Source organism: Prionailurus viverrinus, chromosome B4 (assembly GCF_022837055.1).
Source record: "Prionailurus viverrinus isolate Anna chromosome B4, UM_Priviv_1.0, whole genome shotgun sequence".
In the NCBI taxonomy this organism is placed as follows: domain Eukaryota; kingdom Metazoa; phylum Chordata; class Mammalia; order Carnivora; family Felidae; genus Prionailurus; species Prionailurus viverrinus.
In genome coordinates this window covers 119,702,548-119,722,532 of record NC_062567.1, presented here as the reverse complement: position 1 = coordinate 119,722,532, position 19,985 = coordinate 119,702,548, and the positions used below count along the sequence as shown (strand labels likewise).

General features: G+C 42.5%; 1 protein-coding gene across 2 annotated transcripts in view; it reads right to left on the bottom strand.

Moving 5' to 3' along the window:
• The window catches only part of DRAM1 (DNA damage regulated autophagy modulator 1), an 84,880-nt gene that overhangs the window by 18,564 nt on the left and 46,331 nt on the right, over positions 1-19,985 (bottom strand). The window contains exon 6 of one of the 2 annotated variants that reach the window (XR_007154054.1): positions 2,711-2,800. The gene's annotated coding sequence lies outside the window, so the exon portion shown is untranslated. Of the gene's footprint in view, positions 1-2,687; positions 2,801-19,985 lie in introns of those variants that run through there. The other variant, XR_007154053.1, reaches the window with a different exon arrangement.

The following is a 19,985-nucleotide window of genomic DNA, read 5'->3' as shown; positions in this document are numbered from 1 at the left end:
AAGTGAGCATGTTGGAGGAAGAATCCTGGGCAGTGTCTTAGGGGAGAAGTAGAAGTTTTCAAGAGAAATGAGTGTTAGAGGGGCAATCTGGGCAGAGAAAACAGCACAGGCATAGGCTCAGAAGGATAAAAGAGCATGGTGTGTGCTGGGAGCCAGTCAAGTAATTCAGCATGGATTGGAACAAAAAATCCAAGGAAGAGAGTTCAGAGGCATCTGGGGAATGAGAAGGGAATGTTGTGTGATCCTGGCCTCCCACATTCTATGCTGGGGAAATGAAAAACAGATGGGAAATATGCTCCCAAACATGGCCCAAGCATGGCTCTCAGAGAAGCAGGAGAGAATCTTGTTCCGGTTTGAGGAGCCCACAGAGCCCTCATTTCCAATTTTTGGGCTGTGGCCCACTTCCTTTCATGACCTTCACCCAAGGCCAAGGGCAGGAAGTCTAGCTCGTATCTTTTCTCTTCTGCACAAGGGTAGCAATTGGAATGAAACAGAGTGCCCCCCTCTACCAGCCTGGGCTGCCACATGAGGTGAGGCAACTTCAGCTCCCATCTAGCATGCAGATTACCCAGGAGTCCTTTAAGGACCCAGTGAAGGACACAGAAGGTAGTTGATGGTGTTGCTGGCAAACTCAGTGGAGAGTTACCAAAGTGGGGCCTGTAGGGCAGATCACCTGAGCTGGAACTCAAATGGAAATCCCGTCTACACTTCAAAAAAATAGGCAACCCCAGAAAACTGAGATGAGGCAAGTTAACCAGGACTCCAGGCCCTGACTGAGGCGAGAAACAGCAGACCTGGAGTATTCTAGCCCCAGATGTCCACAGAAGGTAGCAGCAAAGCAAGGCATAACCAGGTATACCAGGAAATAATTTCTTCAAAGACAGTGAAGATCCAAGGAATAGCGGGGATCTGAGTTCCCACCTGCTCACCACCACAGCCATACAATAAGCAAATCTGTGTACTTAATAAGCATTCTGGAGGAAAAGACAGGGAACAGACACTGAGGTACTTAAATCTAAGTTTCCTTATTACTCAGCAGGATGGGGCTCATAACGCAGCTTAGGTAGTTTTCTAGAAAAATAAGAAAACCACATTTTCTTTGAAGAAATGAGTATATTGTGTGTAAATGATCAACCCCTCTACATGTGGTTTATGAATACCCCCAGTCAGGTTTTGGATGAAACACTCCTATTTTAATATGGAATGACAAAAATTCTGTGCTGGTTGGTGACTTTCTGAATCATGCCATACTCTCTGCCAGAGCTAAAATATTACTAAAGAAAAGATGAGCTACTTTCTCACCTGTCCTTGGGCTCAAAAGTGTGGCAACCCTCGTACATCCCCAGCAAATGGGAATGTGCCTTTATAAGAGGACTGGGGCAGATTTGGATCTTTTTGTTTCAGGACAACGTGTCTTTGTAGAAGTCTACCTTGTAACTGAAAGGGGAGGCAAAAGAGAGAATGGCATGGGATAAAGAAGAAAGCAGTATGGTGTACAGGTCAGACTTGGAATTTGGTGACTTACGAGTAACTGATGGCCATATTTTTAAGTATGTCTTTTAAAGTAAAGAAGGAATTTTTCTAGGTTTGCTGTGTTAACAAACCCCCCAAATCTCAGCAACTGACAAGACAATGGTTTATTTCTTCTTCGTGCTGTCTGGAGGCTGAGATTGGCTAAGATTTTCACCAGGCTATGTGAGTAGGAAAAACTCGCCCTTCCTGCTGTGTGTCTCCCTTTATCCTCACCACCACACTCGCTTCTGCTACCAGATGTGGGGGGGGGGGGGGGGGGGCTTCCTGCACCAAGCAATTCTGTGGCACCAGCTGGGCGTCCTACAATGCAACTCAATTCTGACACTATCGTCCTAGAGACAGCATCAGATCCCACAGGTGAAGGCTCGGTCCCACAAGACCACTTCTACTGCCACCGCCACAGATATCAGTACAAGTCCAAGTTCTCACCTGGGCTCCTGACCGATCAGGTATAGGTCAGAGGTTCCCACCACCCGCTCCTCAGAATTGATTTGCTAGAGTGGTTCACAGAACTCAGGAAACAGTGTCCTTCCTGTTTATCAGTTTATTATAAAAGGATGTGATGAAGGATGCAGATGAATGGATAAGGGCATGGGGAGGAGCACAGAACCTCCATGCTCTCTCTGAGCATGCCACTCTCCCAGTGCCCCAAGTGTTCTCTGATCCAGAAGCTCTCTGTACCCCCATACTTTTGAGATTTTTTATGGAGGCCTCATCATCTGGGTATGATCAATCATTAACTCATTTCTAGCCCTTCTCCCCTCTTCCAAGCTTCTAACCATGGCTCGGTCTTTCTGGTGACCAGCCCCCCACCAAGAGTCACCTCATAGAACAAAGACACTGCTATCACCTAGGAAATTCCAAGGTATTTAGGAGCTCAATGTCAGGAATGGGGATCAAAGACCAAATATTGAAACAAAAGGTGCTGCCAATGCTTCAATCACTTAGGGAATTATAAGATTTTAGGTGCTCTTTGCAAGAACCAGGAGCAGGGATCCATATATACATATTTTTATTACCTCACACCCTAGGCTCTGCTGTCTTCTCACTTCAGGACCCAGGCCAAAAGAGCAGTCCCTACATGGGACATATCTGGGAAAGAGCAAGAGAACTGGCCAAACCTCAAGATGAATCTTAAACCTTCTGCTCCAACATGGTGAATGCCAAGTTTACTCACATTTAATTGGCCAAAGCACATCACATGGCTAAATCCAAATCCAATGAGGTAGGGACCTAAAATCTTCTCGTGGGAGGCACAGTAAATGACCTGATGATGGAGAGGGAAAGGTGACAAGTGATTGAAAAAAAATAATTTTGTCTATCATGATAAGATACACTAATGATAAATAAATTGGGAAACACAGGAAAGAATAAAATAAAAATTGCCTATAATCCCACTGTTAACACTTTGATGTATTTCCTTCCAGGCAATGTGTCTATGCATTTACTTGTTTTCACAAATTTAGGATTATACAACATATACAAGTATATACCTGCTTTATAGGCTGCTGGTTGATACAGAATTTTATAATGAACCTCTTCCTACATTAAAAATCATTCTTTTATTTTTTCATTAAATTTTTTTTAATGTGTATTTATTTTTCAGAGAGAGAGAGAGAGCAGGGGAGGGGCTTGAACTCATGAACTGTGCGATTATGACATAAGCCAAAGTCAGATGCTTAACAGACTGAGTCACCCAGGTGCCCCCAAATCATTCTTTTGAAATATCACGTTAGGGGCACCTGAGTGGCTCAGTCAGTTGAGCATCCGACTTCACGTCAGGACCTGACTCATGGTTCGTGAGTTCCAGCCCCACAGGGGGCTCTGTGCTGACAGCTCAGAGCCTGGAGCCTGCTTTGGATTCTGTGTCTCCCTCTCTCTCTGCCCCTCCCCTGCTCATGCTCTGTTCTCTCTCTCACAAAAATAAATAAACATTAAAAATTTATATATATATATATACACACACACACACACACACACATATATATATATATATATATATCACTTTAATTCCTGTACAATTATTGTATTAGTTTGGCTAGGCTAGGTTTTGTAACAATAACAAAAAAAGGTAATTTTGTTGCATAGTGTCAAACCACAAAAGTTTATTTCTTAGTCAAGCCATATGTCCAGTGCAATTTGGCATGAAAATTCTGCTCATCTTGATCATTCTGGAACCAAGGCAAGTGGATCAGCTACCGTCTCAAGTGTATCTGGCTATTGTGTAAGAAGGAAAGGAGAATACAGGAAAGAATGCATTGGCTCTTACAGCTTCTTCCCCCAAAATTTTCACATTTTATTATCCAAATCAAGTCATGTGGCATGGCATATTTTTTAAATGGACACGATATTTTGCAGATCTTCCAATCAGGAGGTTGAGTCTACTTCTCTATCCCTCAACTCAGCTTGCCCATGTAACCTACTTTGGCCAATGGGACAGTAACAAATCTAAGCAGAGGCTTAAAATATGCTGGTGCATTGAGGCTTGATCTCTCTTAATGCTTTTTTTTTTTTTTTTTTTTAGTTTATTTATTTTGAGAGAGAAAGAGTGGGAGAGGAGCAGAGAGAGAGATAGAGAATCCGAGGCAGGCTCTGTGCTGTCAGTGCAGAACAAACTCGATCTCACAACTTGATCTCACGACCTGAGCCAAGACCAGGAGTTGGGACACTTAACCAACTGAGCCACCGAGGTGCTTGTCTTAATGCTTTGAGAACAATCCAAGGTTGATGCAGAGGATGGCAGATCACATGGAGAGAGAGGGCATGCTGTTCCAGCTGTTTTAGCAATCCCAGATATGTAAGTGAGGCCATTCTCAGCCATCAAGCTCCAACCAGCCTAGACCAGAGAAACCATCCATCCACCCAATTCCCAGATTTTGAGAACATCTTAAGCCACCAAATTTTGAGGTGATGTGTTATACAACAAGGACTGACTTGTACACGTCTATATCTAATTTCATCTGGGAAGGAGCCATGATATCTTTTTAAAAGTCTTAATGACTACCTCAGTATGAAATCTTACAGATGTGCCATAATGTTTAACCATTTTCTTATCATCAGTGTCACATTGTTACCTAATGCATCATATCACCTTCATGATAACTAAAAATAAAACTACCATGAACATCTTTGTGTATAAAGTTTACCCAAGTTACTGATTATTTCATTATGGTAGATTGGTGGAAGAATTGCTGTCAAAATTTGGGCCTCTTAATAAAGACCCAATTAAGAGCCAAAGGACTATACTAATTTATAAGTCCAATGAAAGTACATAAGCACACCCATTGCTCTTCACCCTCATTCAGCATCTAAGTGTGGACTTTTAAAAGCATCTTTGTGAGCCGCCTGAGTGGATTAGTTGGTTAAGCATCCAACTCTTGATTTTAGCTCAGGTCATGATCTCATGGCTCATGAGATCGAGTCCTGCATCAGGCTCTGTGCAGTATGGAGCCTGCTTAGGATTCCTTCTCTCCCTCTCTCTGCCCCTCCCCTGCTCACTCTCTCTGTCTCTCTTTCTCAAAGTAAATAAACCTTGAAAAATAAATAAATAAAAATCAATAAAAGCATCTTTGCTAATCTAATGGGAGAAAAATCTCATTTGAATTTCTTTGCAGATTGAGGTTCACTTTGTCTTACATACATTAAACGTCAATAATTCTTACACAGTACTCAGAGTGTAGCTGATAAGATATCTTTATTTTTCTATCTTAAATAAAATCCAACTTCAGTGCCACACAGGACAAAATTGGGAGGAAGCTCAATGCCAGGCATTTTCCCCAGTTTCTTTTCCTTTGCTTAGATGGTAGGGAACTTCAAGCCATGGCTAGGCATCATAAAGGTGGTGAGGCTCTGTGCTGGTGCCTTATCTCCCTCCAAGCTAGGTGCAGGGGAAACTTTATGAAGGGGTGAGGCCATCTGGGTTCCCACAGCCTTGAAGGTCGTGTCCAGTTTTCACACTTACACATACCGTATTCAGGTCCAACTATCTCAGAGGCATTAGAGTGGATGCAAGTGCCCTTCTGCTCAAATCTTTAACCACCTGTTGCCTGCCCAGTATCACATTCTGTTAGCACCACGGAAAAGCAGGATGCAGATCTCCAGTTCCTTTTATTTGGCAGAGTTATAACTTGAGAAAGCTTATGTGTGGCATGTGGGGAGTAGGAAGTGAAGGGAGGTGTCTGGGATGACACGAGGCTATATGTACATATTACATAAAGCTTTTCCCAATGGAATGAGCAGACATCTCAAAAGATGAACAATGTAAGTGTTAGAAGCATAATATAAATGTCCAAAGTCTATGAAATTACATTTAGAGTATTGAACCATAAGCCATCACATTTCTTCTGTAATCAAGGAAATCACATTTTTAGTGAGTTATAAAAGCAATACAAAGTCAGACTATGAACAGACTATGAACTTCATGGATAGATTTACTTTCAAGGCCCTCTGTATCCACACCTCCCATTTCCACCAGATGTCATGGGACATATCTTCTAACAGTCAATGAATTGACAACTGTTCTCATCCTTTGGGTTGGTGGGGTGGATCCCCAAACCCAGTCACAGTCATTTGCCTCCAAGGAGCATGTAGTCCTGTCAACAACTTCTTTTAAGGTAAGGCAGCTGAGTCACAAAGCAGTCTTCGTGAAACCCACTAACCGAGCACCCACTGGGCTATGTGCTCCCATGATATGGTGGTCAGTGGGTGCAAGGACATTGCCTGCATCTAAGACAAATGAAGAACTTGCAAGAAAGCACACAAAGGCCACTGATGCCAAACATGTTATGAGGCAACATTTGCCTTTGCAATCTGTGTGTTGTGTCTCTATAAAAGAATGTCAGCAAAGGAAGGAAATGGAAACCATTTCCAATGTGGTCAACCTCCCCTCACCCACACATTCTACAGCTGGGGCAGTGGATAAAAAAGTAGAGGAATGGGAGGCCCCTGCGAAGGCAAATTGGGAAAGGGGTCAGATTTTGTACTTAGAATTTGTTGCTGGAAAACAGAAGAGCTGTTAGATGCCCCCCCCCCCCACCGGCGCCCCCGCAAGTTGTTTTACTCCTCTAAGTCTACCTGGAGTTTTTTTGGATGTAATTATTCCAACACAAAATCTCGCATCTCCTTACAATTCAACTTCAGCTAAAGGCCCTGGAAAAACAATGCCTCTTTTCAAAGAACTGAAGAGTCCAGAAGCTTCTAGGTTCAACAGGCCACTGTCTAAACTGACAACCTGCTCTCAAGCCTGAAGGATGATAAAACTTCGCGGACTGGGAGTGAATTCCATGTCAAGAATGTCTGCTTCTGAGAGTTTGTTCTGATTGCCCTTATCCCCATTAACAAAAACAGATGTGTGCTCACAAGCAAAGTAAACATTGGAGGTCAATATACGTTCCTCTCCGCCAATGTAGTTTGGCACTTCAATGTTAGCAAGGAGTATATGAAGCAGAGTAGAACTCTTCTATAACACTGGTGTCAAATGACAAGACTCACATCTGTGTATTAGGTTAACTGTTATATATCTATAGAACAGACTTTTTCTGTTTCATGGGGAATGATTTGAGCTGTGATAAATCTACTGACATGGAATAGTTATTCTCTATTAGAGAAACAAGAAAGTATGATATTTGAGAGCCTGAGTTTGAATCCTGGTTCTATTGCTTGCTATCTATGTAACCTTGGGAAAGTCATTCAACTTCAGTTTCTATCTCTAAAATGGAGGTTTTAATAGCATTTGTCTCCTACCTTGTCAGCACTAAGCATGAAAAATGTGAGCTCATTCTAGGATTATTCCATGGCACTAAAGGAAATGGTATCCAAGAAAGGCTGGATCCCTAAACTCGTCTCCATTCATTCTTTCATCAAGTATTTACTGAGTACCTACAATGTGCTGGTAGAGATACAGCAGTGATGATGAAAGACATAACTCAACATCATCATGGAGTCTATGGTTTCCTGGTTCATCTGCCACTCTAGATGTGACCCTTTCATATCACTCAGCACCCTGAGTGTCGTGTTTCTCAAAGTTATTTGAACATAAGAATTACCTGGCACTCTTGTGAAAAGACAGATTCTAAGACCTCATCCTGCTGAATATCACAGGGGGATTCTGACTTCCTTTTCTTCATTGGTAAAATAGGGAGCAAAGCAACCCCTACCACAATCTTATTGTGCATTCCAAGAGAAATAGCATATGGGAAATATTTTGGAAACAAAGTTACTTTCCAGTGTGTGGTATCCAGGATCTCTCTGGAGGTTTAGAGAAGCCAGCCAAGGGCTACTCGGCCTATGTTCTGTCCCAGTGTCCTCTTACCCCACCTCCTCTTTCTGGACTTGCTGAAGACATGAATCAAAAGCCACCCACCCCCATTTTAACCTAATGAGCTAATGGGTCTCAGACAGAAAGCAGCCTCAAGTCTACCACCAAGGCGGACACTTGCATTGTATTCTAGGAATGCCTCTTATGGGGCTTCAGAGGGCCATTCGGTGGCCATAACTGGTGGTTTTCAGGGGACAGCCCTGCCTTCCCTTGTCACCTGTTCAAATTGGAGAATAACACAGCGATTAGAGTGGTGAACTGTAGGCTCTTGGTAAATCCTCCTCACCCAGTCCCTGTCCTCTCTCCAGCTTTATCTCCTCCCCTTCCTCCATACATCCACATAACCTCTGACTACCTCTCCCCTTTCCGTAATAAAATCTTCCAGTTTTTTTTAAATTTAATGTTTTTTATTTTTTTTGAAAGAGAGACACAGAGTGTGGGTGGGGAAGGGGCAGAGAGAAGGAGGCACAGAATCTGAAGCAGGCTCCAGACTCTGAGCTGTCTGCACAGAGCCCAATGCAGGGCTGGAACCCACAAACTATAAAATCCTCCAGTTTTTAACTGGCCACAAAGCCATCCAGAATAATGACTACATTTTCCAACCCCCTTGCTACTATGATCAATGGGAAGTAAACAGAAATGTCGTATGGCCGCAACCAGGAACAGTCTGCAATACATAACTGGCATGTGTTTTATCCCTTCTCTATCCTATCCCGTCCTCCATTCTGATGCTTGGAATGTGTATGTAGTGGCTGAAACTCTAGCATCTATTTTGGATGTTGGGAACAAGACATTATTCCCAGACATCAGGAGTACTAGAAGAGAGAAGGGGCCTGGAGCCCTGAGCACTGCGTGGAGCCAAGATTCTAATCTGGTCTTGAACCGTCAACCTCTGGACTTTTATTACAGAAGAGAGAAATAAACTTCTATTTTAAGCCGCTGTTGTTTTGGGTTTCTGCTACTCATATCCAAAATGCATCTTAAATGACATAGTGCTTAGGAGCTGGATTCTGGAATGAGATTGCCTAGGTTCTATCACTTATTAGCTCACAGCCATGGGTAATTTGCTTCACTTCTTTGCCCCAGCTGTAAAACGAGGATGCTAAAGATACCATCTGCCTTCCAGGTAAGAATGAGCTAACACACATGAGACATGAAATCTGGGAAGCCTGGAAGGTAATCTACATCTGGAACAAAGGTGTGCCCCAAGGTAGCAAGGTTGAAAGTTATTCTTCCCTTGAATCAGAGGTAGGCTTGTTTTTTTAGTGCTGCAGCAATGGCAACAGTGCTAATAATATCTTAAAAAAATTTTTTTTCAACGTTTTTTATTTATTTTTGGGACAGAGAGAGACAGAGCATGAACGGGGGAGGGGCAGAGAGAGAGGGAGACACAGAATCGGAAACAGGCTCCAGGCTCTGAGCCATCAGCCCAGAGCCCGACGCGGGGCTCGAACTCCCGGACCGCGAGATCATGACCTGGCTGAAGTCGGATGCTTAACCGACTGCGCCACCCAGGCGCCCCTATCTTTAAAATTTTTATAAAGCACTTTACAGGAATCTTTCCAACATCCCTATGAGTTCTGTATTATTACTTGCATTCCATAGAGAATAAAATGGAAGTTTAGAGAGGTTTGCTAACATGCAAAGATCACACAGCTACTAAGGGGCTGTGATAAGATTCACACCCAGGTCTCTTACCTACAAATTCCCTTCCTTTCCCACAAACCTTAAGTGCAAGTTGTTGTACTGCTATGCATTCCTATCATGTCCTAATTTTTGCAAAGGGATTCCCAGGCTAGATTTTTTTTATTTGTAAAGAATAAAGTACCCAAATTCCCAGTGTAAGAAACTTTGCTTTCTGGTCCCTCACAGCTTGGATGCAAGTAAGCCTTTGTATGTGATCACAAAAAATTCTAGCCCTAGAACATGCTTTGAAAAAAAAAGGGATCTGCCCAGGGCCTCAGCACAGCAGTGGGAGTACGGGAAAAGCCTTGATCCGCCTTGTTGCGATCTGGGGCCTGATTCTGAGTGATGTTTCAGGCTCACTGTATGTTTTTATTTTGTTTTTGAGAGAGAGAGAGAAACAGAATGCGAGTGGGGGAGGGGCAGAGAGAGAGGGAGACACAGAATCCAAAGCAGACTCCAGGCTCTGAGCTGTCAGCACAGAGCCCGATGCGGGACTTGAATTCATGGACCATGAGATCATGACCTGAGCTCAAAGTCAGACACTTAACTGAGCCACCCAGGTGCCCCTCAGGCTCACTCTAAAAGGGACCAAAGAGGAGCACCTGGGCGGCTCAGTAGGTAAAGCATCTGACTCTTGATTTCAGCTCGGGTCATGATCTCACGGTTCATGGATTTGAGCCCCACATCGTGCTCTGCACTGGCAGTGTGGAGCCTGCTCAGGATTCTCTCTGTCTCTCTCTCTGCCCCTCTCCTGCTCTCTCTCTCTCTCTCGCTCAGAAAATAAACTACAAAAAAAAAAATTTTTTTTAATAAAAAAATAAGAGGGACCAAACAGGAGTCAAGCATCTGGGACAGGGTGAGGCTTCATGACAGGGCATGTGTTTTGAATTGCAGATTCTTTTAACAGAAGCAGTTTGGAAGCAGGACTGGGAAGCTGCTGCTAACTGGAATGCTGTAGCCATCTTTCTTCCATGTTCCCTGAGGGCAGGGCCAGTAGCTCTCACTGCATTTGGGGGGTATGTAAGTTAGATGCTAGGAAGAACTTGCTCACGCTGATTGTGAAAGGCAGACACAAATGTGGTTGCAGAATACTGTTATCTGTGCAGATTTGAAAAGAGTGTAGGAAAAAAATCACACATAGAGGATATGGTCTGAGCATCACCCTGGTAGAAAACAGGAGGTGAGCACAAAGAGTAAAGGTATAATGGTTCTGAGCAGTGAAAACAGACCTGAGTTCAAATCCTAGCTTATAAACCCGGTGATTTGGGCCCACCTCCTCCACCTCTGGGATCCTCTTTTCCCCCCCTCCACAGAGAGGATCACAGGATGCCTACCTCTATGAAGTTGAAAAATACATCCAATAATATGGGAGGCATTCAATACATATTCATTTCATCCTTTTCTCATGAATCCTTTCCTCTTTTGTGACTTTATGATTCAGTACTTCCTGGAATTCAAAGCACTAGGAATTTTCCAAAGAGCTTAAACTGCTTACTGAGCTTCTGAGCTCTTCCCAGCATTACTTTCTGACAGAGGTGAGTAGTAGAGATGGGTCAGAAATCAGACAAACCAGGCTTTGCTTGCTGGCCCAGCAGCCCCCTCTCAGCTGCCATTTTCTCCCCTGTTCTCACTGGGCAAGAATGGTGTTGTCACAAACAAGACAGTCCACACCACAGATACAATCAGTGTGGCGTGTGGCCGTTGCTTAGTGCACTTTGCTGCCTACAGAGATGAGCACCTATTATCTCCTAAAGGGTTGGGACTGGGATCCAGCAGGAGGCCATTGGAACGACAGGCATCGGGCAGCTGGTACACCTCCCTGCATGGCCTGGGGTCTCGGGGCCCCTGGAGTACACAATAAAGGGATGGGTTTGAGGGGGATGCTGAGGACTTTCAAGCTCAAAGTTCCTCTAAGCCAGAAGGCAGAGAATTTCTACTGGTGAAAAGTAATATTTCTGCCTTCTGTTCCTTTCTGTAGGCTATACTCCTGAATTGTGTTTACACTTTTTCATGAAAAAAACATTTTTTAAGTCTATGTAACATTTCTTTCCTAAGAGGGGGACTTCTTGCAGGGACAGCATGGGGGGTGGGAAGCAGGGAGTTAACAATGAGGGAGGATGTAGGAAAAATGACAATATCATCTTAGAACAGATCACCCCAATCTCTTGTGTTTGCCCAGGTAAAGGAGGCTTGCCTGAGTTGTTCTACTTCACAGGAAAATGACGATAAGTGGGAAAAAGTTATGTATCTCCATTTCCCCCCAAGCCTCTTACACTTGCCTGTGTAAGCCTTACACCCGAAGTTCAGAGAGAAAATATAAATTAAAAAAGAACTTACATCTGAACAAAGTTTTTTTCTTTTCTTCACCTGTACATTTTTTTTTTTGAGATGAGAGAATTGATGAAGGAAAGAATTCCTTTTTCAACTCAGAGGCTCTATGTTTAGTCCAATAATAACTTCCATTGTCAAGTGTAGCTGCCCCAAAATGAACACAATCAATGAAAAGCAGTTGAAAAGAGTTGTCTTATATGATTTCTATCTCTGAAGGTAAAGGGCACACATACAATGTTATCTATCCTGATTCGATCCCAGTATTTCCTCTAAAGGAGAAAGAGAGAGACTCAAAAGGGAGAGGAGTTGGCTCTCAGTAGCTTTCCTTTCAGCTGGAAAAGGAATTGGGCTGGTTGCTACTTCAGTTGGCCGCTTCTTCTGGGGTTTGTGGAGGGGTGGCCTTTACTGCAGTCCACTAGTGCCCCCTACTGTCCACTTCAGGAAACACACAGGGCAGCCTGAACTGCTAAACCTGGATAGGTCATCTAAACACCCTTTCAACGTTTCTGACAAAGAAATCCCAAAAACTTGAAACGGTGTGATTCCATCTTTAATTCACTGAGGGAAGTTTATAGTCAAGTTATATTACTTTAGAGACTTACAGAATGTTACGAAGGAGCTTTAGAAAATATTTAACTTTTTTTTTCCCTAAGTGTATTAGCTCTGAAATATATTAGCAGTTATGTGAAACCAAAGGGGACTAGGCAATGCGAAGTTAAATAGCCATCAAGTAAACGTTAAATAGGCAGGTTCTTTCCTGCTGGACTACTCAGACCCTTTAATATGGATTATGTATCTCCCAAGGAGAAATGCAATTTCCCATTAGCACTTGAAAATACAACTACTTTTTATTTGAATTTCTTGTAGGGCCAATATTCCAAGAAACACACTTGGGTAGTGGTGATCGAGTCTAAATGAATCATTCTGCAAATTTGGAAACTGAGCCCCAGGGAGGTGCCAGTGACTGGGTGGTTCGCAGAGCCATCCTGAGGATCCGTTGGGAGGTTCTCAAGCTCCCAGAGGGGCTTCTTCCCTAGAGCACCCGTCAGAGTTGATCTTTAGCATTTCTGTTTTCATAAAGCATGTGTATTTGTGGAATGGGGAAGGGCACTGCCTTTAGCCAAGGATACTGGGAAAGTGAAGTAGGCTCCTTTCAAGTATGCTCCAACTCTCGCTAGAGAATTTGTTTCTGGTATTTTCAATTCAATTTCTGTCTCTTGTGAAAAACTTTATTGTTTTATAAAAACCCTATATTCAACAAATATTTATTTTATTTTTATTTTTTAATGTTTATTTTAAGGGAGAGAGAGAAAGAGCAAGCAGGGGAGGGGCAGAGAGAGACGGAGAGAGAATCCCAAGGAGGCTCTGCGATGGCAGCACAGAGCCCAACGTGGGGCTCAATCTCATGAATTGTAAGATCATGACCTGAGACGACACCAAGAGTAAGAAGGTTAACTGACTGAGCCACCCAGGTGCCCCTATATTCAACAAATATTTATCATGCACACAGCTCTGCGCTAGTTGGATGATACAAAGAAGAGCAACATGATACACCACATTGGTTAAGAGCAAATGTTTGGAAGTCAAGTTCTGGTTCTGCCATATTCTGGCTGCGTGTATTTGGACAAGTTACTTATTATCTTTAAGAGTCAAGATATGGAAACAATCTAAGTGTGCATCAACAGATGAATGGACTAAGAGCCTGCCATATAGGGCATCTGGGTGGCTCAGTCGGTTGAGCCTCTGATTTTGGCTCATGATCTCACAGTTGGTGAGTTCGAGCCCTGCATCAGGCTCCTCACTGACAGTGCAGAGCCTGCTTGGGATGCTCTCTGTCTCCTTCTCAAAATAAACAAATTTTAAAACTTAAAAAAATTTTTTTAAAAAGAAACCGCCATGTATTTGTATATATAAATACTGTGAGATATATATAATGGAATATTGTCCAGCCTTTCAAAAAGACATGTTGACATTTGCAACAACGTGGCTGAACCCAGAAGACATTATGCTAAGTGAAATAAGCCAGACACAGAAAGAAAAAAGCTGAATGATGTCACTTATTAAAAAATTGAATATATAGAAGCAAAGAATAGAATGGTGGTTACCAGGGACAGGAGGTGGAGGAAATAAGATGTTGGTCAAATGGTACAAATTTTCAGTTATGTAAGATGAAGAAGTGTAGAAACCTAATGTACACCATGGTGACTATATTTAATAATACTGTAACAAATATTATAAACTTGCTAACAGAGTAGATTTCAGATGCTCTCCTCACAACAACAAAATGTAACCATGAAAGGAAAAGATATGTTAATTAGCTTGAAGGCAGTAACCATTTCATTATATGTGTGTGTGTGTTTGTATCAAATAATCATGTTGTACACTGTAAATATATACAATTTTTATTTAAAAATCAATTTAACATATACTAATTTGGATGTAAATTAAAAAATAAAATAATAAAAACTAAATAAATAAAATAAAAAACCAATTTAATAAATAAATATAACACTTAGACTCCCCACCTATAAAATGCAGATATCTTCACAGGATTGAGGGTATTATATACTAATACTTTCACAGGATTGTTTTGAGGACTGAATTAGAAAATACACGTAAAATGGTTAGCACAATGCCAGCACATATAAGCGTTCAATAAATATTTGCTGCTATATTGGAGCAAGAAAGAAAACAAGCACGTCCAAAACAGATGAACATATGGGGGGAGAGAGAAGAAAGGGAAACAAACCACAAGTGACTTTAGTGATAGAGAACAAACTGAGGGTTGATGGAGGGAGGTGGGTGGGAGATGGGCTAGATGGGTGATGGGTATTAAGAAGGGCACTTGAGATGAGCACTGGGTATTATATGTAAATGATGAATTACTGAATTCTACTCCTGAAACCAATATTGCACTGTATAGTAACTAAAATATAAATTTACAAAGGTACATCCCAAAACCTCAAATAATATAAGGGGATGGGGTGCCTGGGTGGCGCAGTCGGTTAAGCGTCCGACTTCAGCCAGGTCATGATCTCGCGGTCTGTGAGTTCGAGCCCCGCGTCAGGCTCTGGGCTGATGGCTCAGAGCCTGGAGCCTGTTTCCGATTCTGTGTCTCCCTCTCTCTCTGCCCCTCCCCCGTTCATGCTCTGTCTCTCTCTGTCCCAAAAATAAATAAACGTTGAAAAAAAAAAATTTTGAAAAAAAAAAAAAAGAAAAAAAAACAATATAAGGGGATGGATCAGAGATAGCAACTAGATTTCATGCTGCTTACAAACCACACTGAGCTTGTACCGTCTGCCTCAAGTTCTATGTTGAGAATTCTGATGTTCCTACCAGCCTTAGAGGGAAGGAGCACCCATTTCAATTAGTGATGTTTTTCATGAGTAGGGGAGTGTGGATATGAGGTTATATGGTACATGCCATTCTTAGGATGAATAAAATGTCACGTGTGGCAGATTAGATAGAACAGTCATTTCTGGAGGAGATGGGACAGAGGCACTTGGGGGATGGGTTTGATATGAATGAAAGGACAGGAAGTAAGGCAGGAAGAGGTATCTGGCACCAGGAGTTTTCTGAGAAAATGTGTTAAGGATAAAACCCACATGGCCATTTGTGTGGCAGTAAGCAGACCAGCCTGTCTAGAGAAAGGTTTGATGCTAAAGATTAGCTCTATAAATATGGTGACCAGAGCTACTGAGCTGGTGACCCAACATCAAGTAAGCTGTCCCATTGTTCCCATAAATTCCCTCATATGCCCTGGGCCATGTGCCTGAATCTGAAGTCCAGAAAATGTGGACACCAGGAAGTTTCTAGTACCATCTTGTCTACCATGGAGCTATTCAAAGACTCTTTCCCTTTGCTCGTGAAGACCATCCTTTCATGTTGAGTTCATGGCTGCTGTTCAAAACCCATCACTCTCTGTGCACTTTAGAAAGTTGTTACAAATGTCTTCCATCATGCACAGATGGCAATGCAGCCCCAAACATCTTAGATTCTCAACAAATGCACTCACGGATTAAATTGTCATTGAAAATGAAAAACGAAGAAGCAACTCACCAGAAACTAGCTGGCATGTATAGCATGTGCCTCCTCTATATTCAGAACTGAGCTATCTCTGGGGGTGGTTGGTAGAGGGAGGGGTATCGAAGAGATATGTATTAAAGCCACAAATAAGGATGGGAAGTTTTGAAAAATGCCTGCTTGTAAGACATCATAATTTGGCCTAATGAGGTGGTATTCATCCATTCTTTTTTATGGAGTGTCTACCACAAAGCAAGGACTTCTGTATTAGTTAGGACTTATGTGGTTACCAGTGACAGAGAGACCTAACTCAAACTCATTTAAGCAAAAGAGGGGGTTATTATAAGGGATAATGTGATCTCTGTGAAACCCAGAGACAGGAATGTGCCTGAGACATGGGAACAACTGAAACCAGGAACTCAAAACCATCAGGTTTCCTTTTTATTCTTCTTGTCTCTGTCTGTCCATTCACTCTCTTCATTAGTTTCATTCTTCATCCAAACTAATGATCAGCTTTCTTCATGTGGTGAAAAACATGGGGGCAAAGAGCTCACTAACAAACAGTACATTTCATAACTTTGGTCATCAGGAAAAGGGAAAAAAAAAAAGCTATCTTAACATTCTTTATGGTTCCAAGTTGAAAAATTCTAGGGAAGGACTCACTGAAGCAGTTGGAGTCAGGTAAACTCCACGGGGTCATGAAACAACATAGCAGATCCTGTGGGAACCACAAAGATGGGGATCAGGGAGAGGAAACTTCTGGAAGAAAGGGGGTGGGGTGAGGTGCTGGGCAAACAAAACAAGAAATGCCTGTTATATCTTCCCTTATTGATTGCCAACTCAACTTAGCTATCAATCAATTCCATTCATTTAATAAGTACCTATTTACTCACTTACTGAGCATCTGCTACCTGCCAGGTGCTGTGCCAGATTTAGGGATGAAAAGATGACGATGGTATCTCTTAAGAGTGCTAGGCATTCAGAAATACAAAAATACAAAATAATTATTTTGTATATATATATACATATATATATATATATATATGTATATATATATTTGGTTTAGGACCTTTAGGAGCTTACCATATAACTGGGGAGAGAAAACTGTGTATTTGTAGAATAACCAAGTGTCAAGCTACGTGTTATGGATGATGAGGATAAAAGAAGGTAAGTGGGATCAGTGAGCCTGGAACCAGGGGAAGCATGTTGGAGGGGGTGATACTTCTGCAGGGTCTTTAGAGGGTGAGGAAGTTTTTGTTTATGATTACATGTGTTTCAAGTGCAGGATTTTCACAACATCACACTAAGTCAGGCCCTCTGCTCATGGCTCTCTGCATCTGGAGGCCTTTTGGAATGCAGCCGTCAGCCAGTGGCCCTGTTCCTTTCTCAGAGACAGGACTACCACCCACAACTCTTCTGATAGCCTTGTTTTTTATTGCCATGGCTCATTGGATCAAAGCCTCTGAGTTTGATGTAAGTTCAGAATAATTCAAGGATTAACTCATCTTTCTGTGCTTGGGGAGCTACACAAGCAACATCTGGTACAGCCTGCAGAGGGATTCTTCACCCAAAGAGTTTCAAATTTCAACATGTGAGCCATCCTGCTGAATAACATCATCGACGGGAAACAGCACTCAGAGCCCTCATCTTGTAACAAGAGCTCTGTGTAACACCCCGTGGTCATGTTTTGCACACAACTATAATAAATGATGCAAATTGTAACAGGTTCTTTATCATCTTGTTTCTTGCAAAAGGACTGAATTCCACATTGATGGGGTTAAAATTCCCTTGTGGATTTTCTCTGGGACCATTCCATAGCCCGTGCTAGCACCATTAATAACATCCTTCCTGTGCGTGGACCAGCCCATAGGCTCACATTTTAATGTTGTCACAGAGAATTTCTTGGCCATTCCTTTTGTCAAATCCCATCTGTCACCTCCCTGTCTTCCCAGGTCCTCTGGAAAATCTGTGGTTAAGACCATTCCTTGCCCCTTGGTAAATCCTGGTTTGGTAAAGCCCTTACTGTATCCCCCCATGGGTTAGTTCCACTACTCTCGGAGTTGTCTTCAAGTCACGATTTTGCCATGTTCTTAAGAGTGACACACTATAGCTTATTTATTTTTGAGGGGGGTAGGGGCAGAGAGAGGGAGTGAGAGAATCCCAAGCAGGCTCTGCACTGTCAGCATAGAGCCTGAAGCAGGGCTCGAACTCATAAACTGTGAGATCATGACTTAAGCTGAAATCAAGTGTTGGATGCTTAACCAACTGAGCCACCCAGGCACCCCAGGTTACACACTGTAATAACTAATAATTGGGTGTTGTGTCAGGAATGTATTATTATAGAGGTACTGTTATCTTTACCCATAACTCACCAGAAAGGAAAAGGAGGCTCAGTGTTTGAGTTGCCCAAGCATAAGATATGAATCCATGTCTGTCTCATTTCCAAGACTGTGTTCTTTTTAAGGGATAAATATAGGGACCCAAGAATATGGTCATGGGAGTGTCACATGGGAATCCCTGCTTCCAAGTTGGGGAGGGAGAAGGGAAGAAGAAAATGCAAAGAATATGTCTCTGAATTCAGAGGAGGAGAATTTTGAGACATGGTAAACTGTGTCTAAAGCCAGGACAGGTTGGGGACTATTGAGACATGAGAAAGGTTATTGGCAAATGTTTTCAAGAAAAGCTGGAGTAGAGTAATGGACCTGGAAGAGGTCAGATAGTGAGTGGAATGGTACAAACTCTGCCAACAAAAGGAAAGAGCCACTAGGCAGATGATAAAGTGAAAGGCTGGTCCCCATCTACTAACCTTGAAATTCTGGGGATGGGGACCAGGAGTTGTTTTAACAAACCCTCCAGGTGATGCTGATGCACACTCAAGTTTGTGACCCACTTCTATTGCAGAGTTTCTCAGCCTTGGCTTCACACTGGAATCACCTGGATTCCCTCCGTGTGATTCTAACATGCAGCCAGAGTAGAAAACCACCTCCTCAGTCAAATGGGGATGAAGGAATGATTCTAGCTGCACTGCAGAGTTCTGGCTATCCCAGGCCCTGTGCTAAGGATGGGCCCAAAGATAAGCCAACAAGCTCCCAGTGCTTTACAGGTCTTGCTCCAATGAATCCTCATGACAAGTCTATGAGGCAGGTACCATCATCCGTCCCATTTTATACATGAACATGTTGAGTTTCCAAGAAGTTACCTGACTTGCCAGGATCTGGCAAGGCTGGAACTTGAAATTAAGCCTCCTTTGACTCCAAAGTACTCATTTTTAAAAAAATTGTGGTAAAATATACATAACACAAAAATCACCACTTTTGGATTTAAGTAAATAAAAGAAAAACTATAGAGAACAAACTGAGGGTTGATGGAGAGGAGGTGGGTAGAGGGATGGGCTAGATGGGTGATGGGTACTCTGGAGGGCATTTGTTGTGATGAGCACTGGGTATTGTATGTGATGAGTCACTAAATTCTCCTCCCGAAACCAATATTACACTGTATGTTAACTAACTTAAGTTTAAGTAAAACTTTGGAAGAAAAAAAAAATCACCACTTTCACCATTTGTAGGTATATCATTCAGTGGCATTAAAGTATATTCACAATGTTGTGCAACTATCACCACTATCCATTTCCAGAACTTTTTTATCACTTCAAACAGAAACTCCCTACCCATTAAACAGTAACTCCCTATTCTCCTCTCCCTCCAGGCCTGGTAACCTCTATCCTGCTGTCTTTCTGAATCAAAGTATTTCTTCTAAATCACTGTTTCCAGATGGGCTCAAAGAAGAAATGGAGGTGCTAAAATTGATCATTTTTTCCCTTGAATAAGGGTATCTCTGAGTTAGCTAAGGCTCCCATTTGCAACCTGTGTTTCCCAAACACTGAAAAATCTGTGACTCCCACCAAACAGTATATTCTCTCTTCCTCTCTGTGCCACAGCATAGGCGAATCCCTCCACTCTGTGTCTTTTCTCACCTTGCCTCCATTTAGCAAACTGGCTCCTCCTCCAGGTCTCCCTCCAGGCATGATTATCCCTGGGGATCTGAACCAGGTGCCTCAACTGGTCACACAGACCAGGCTTTGCAAACCGGCGTGCGC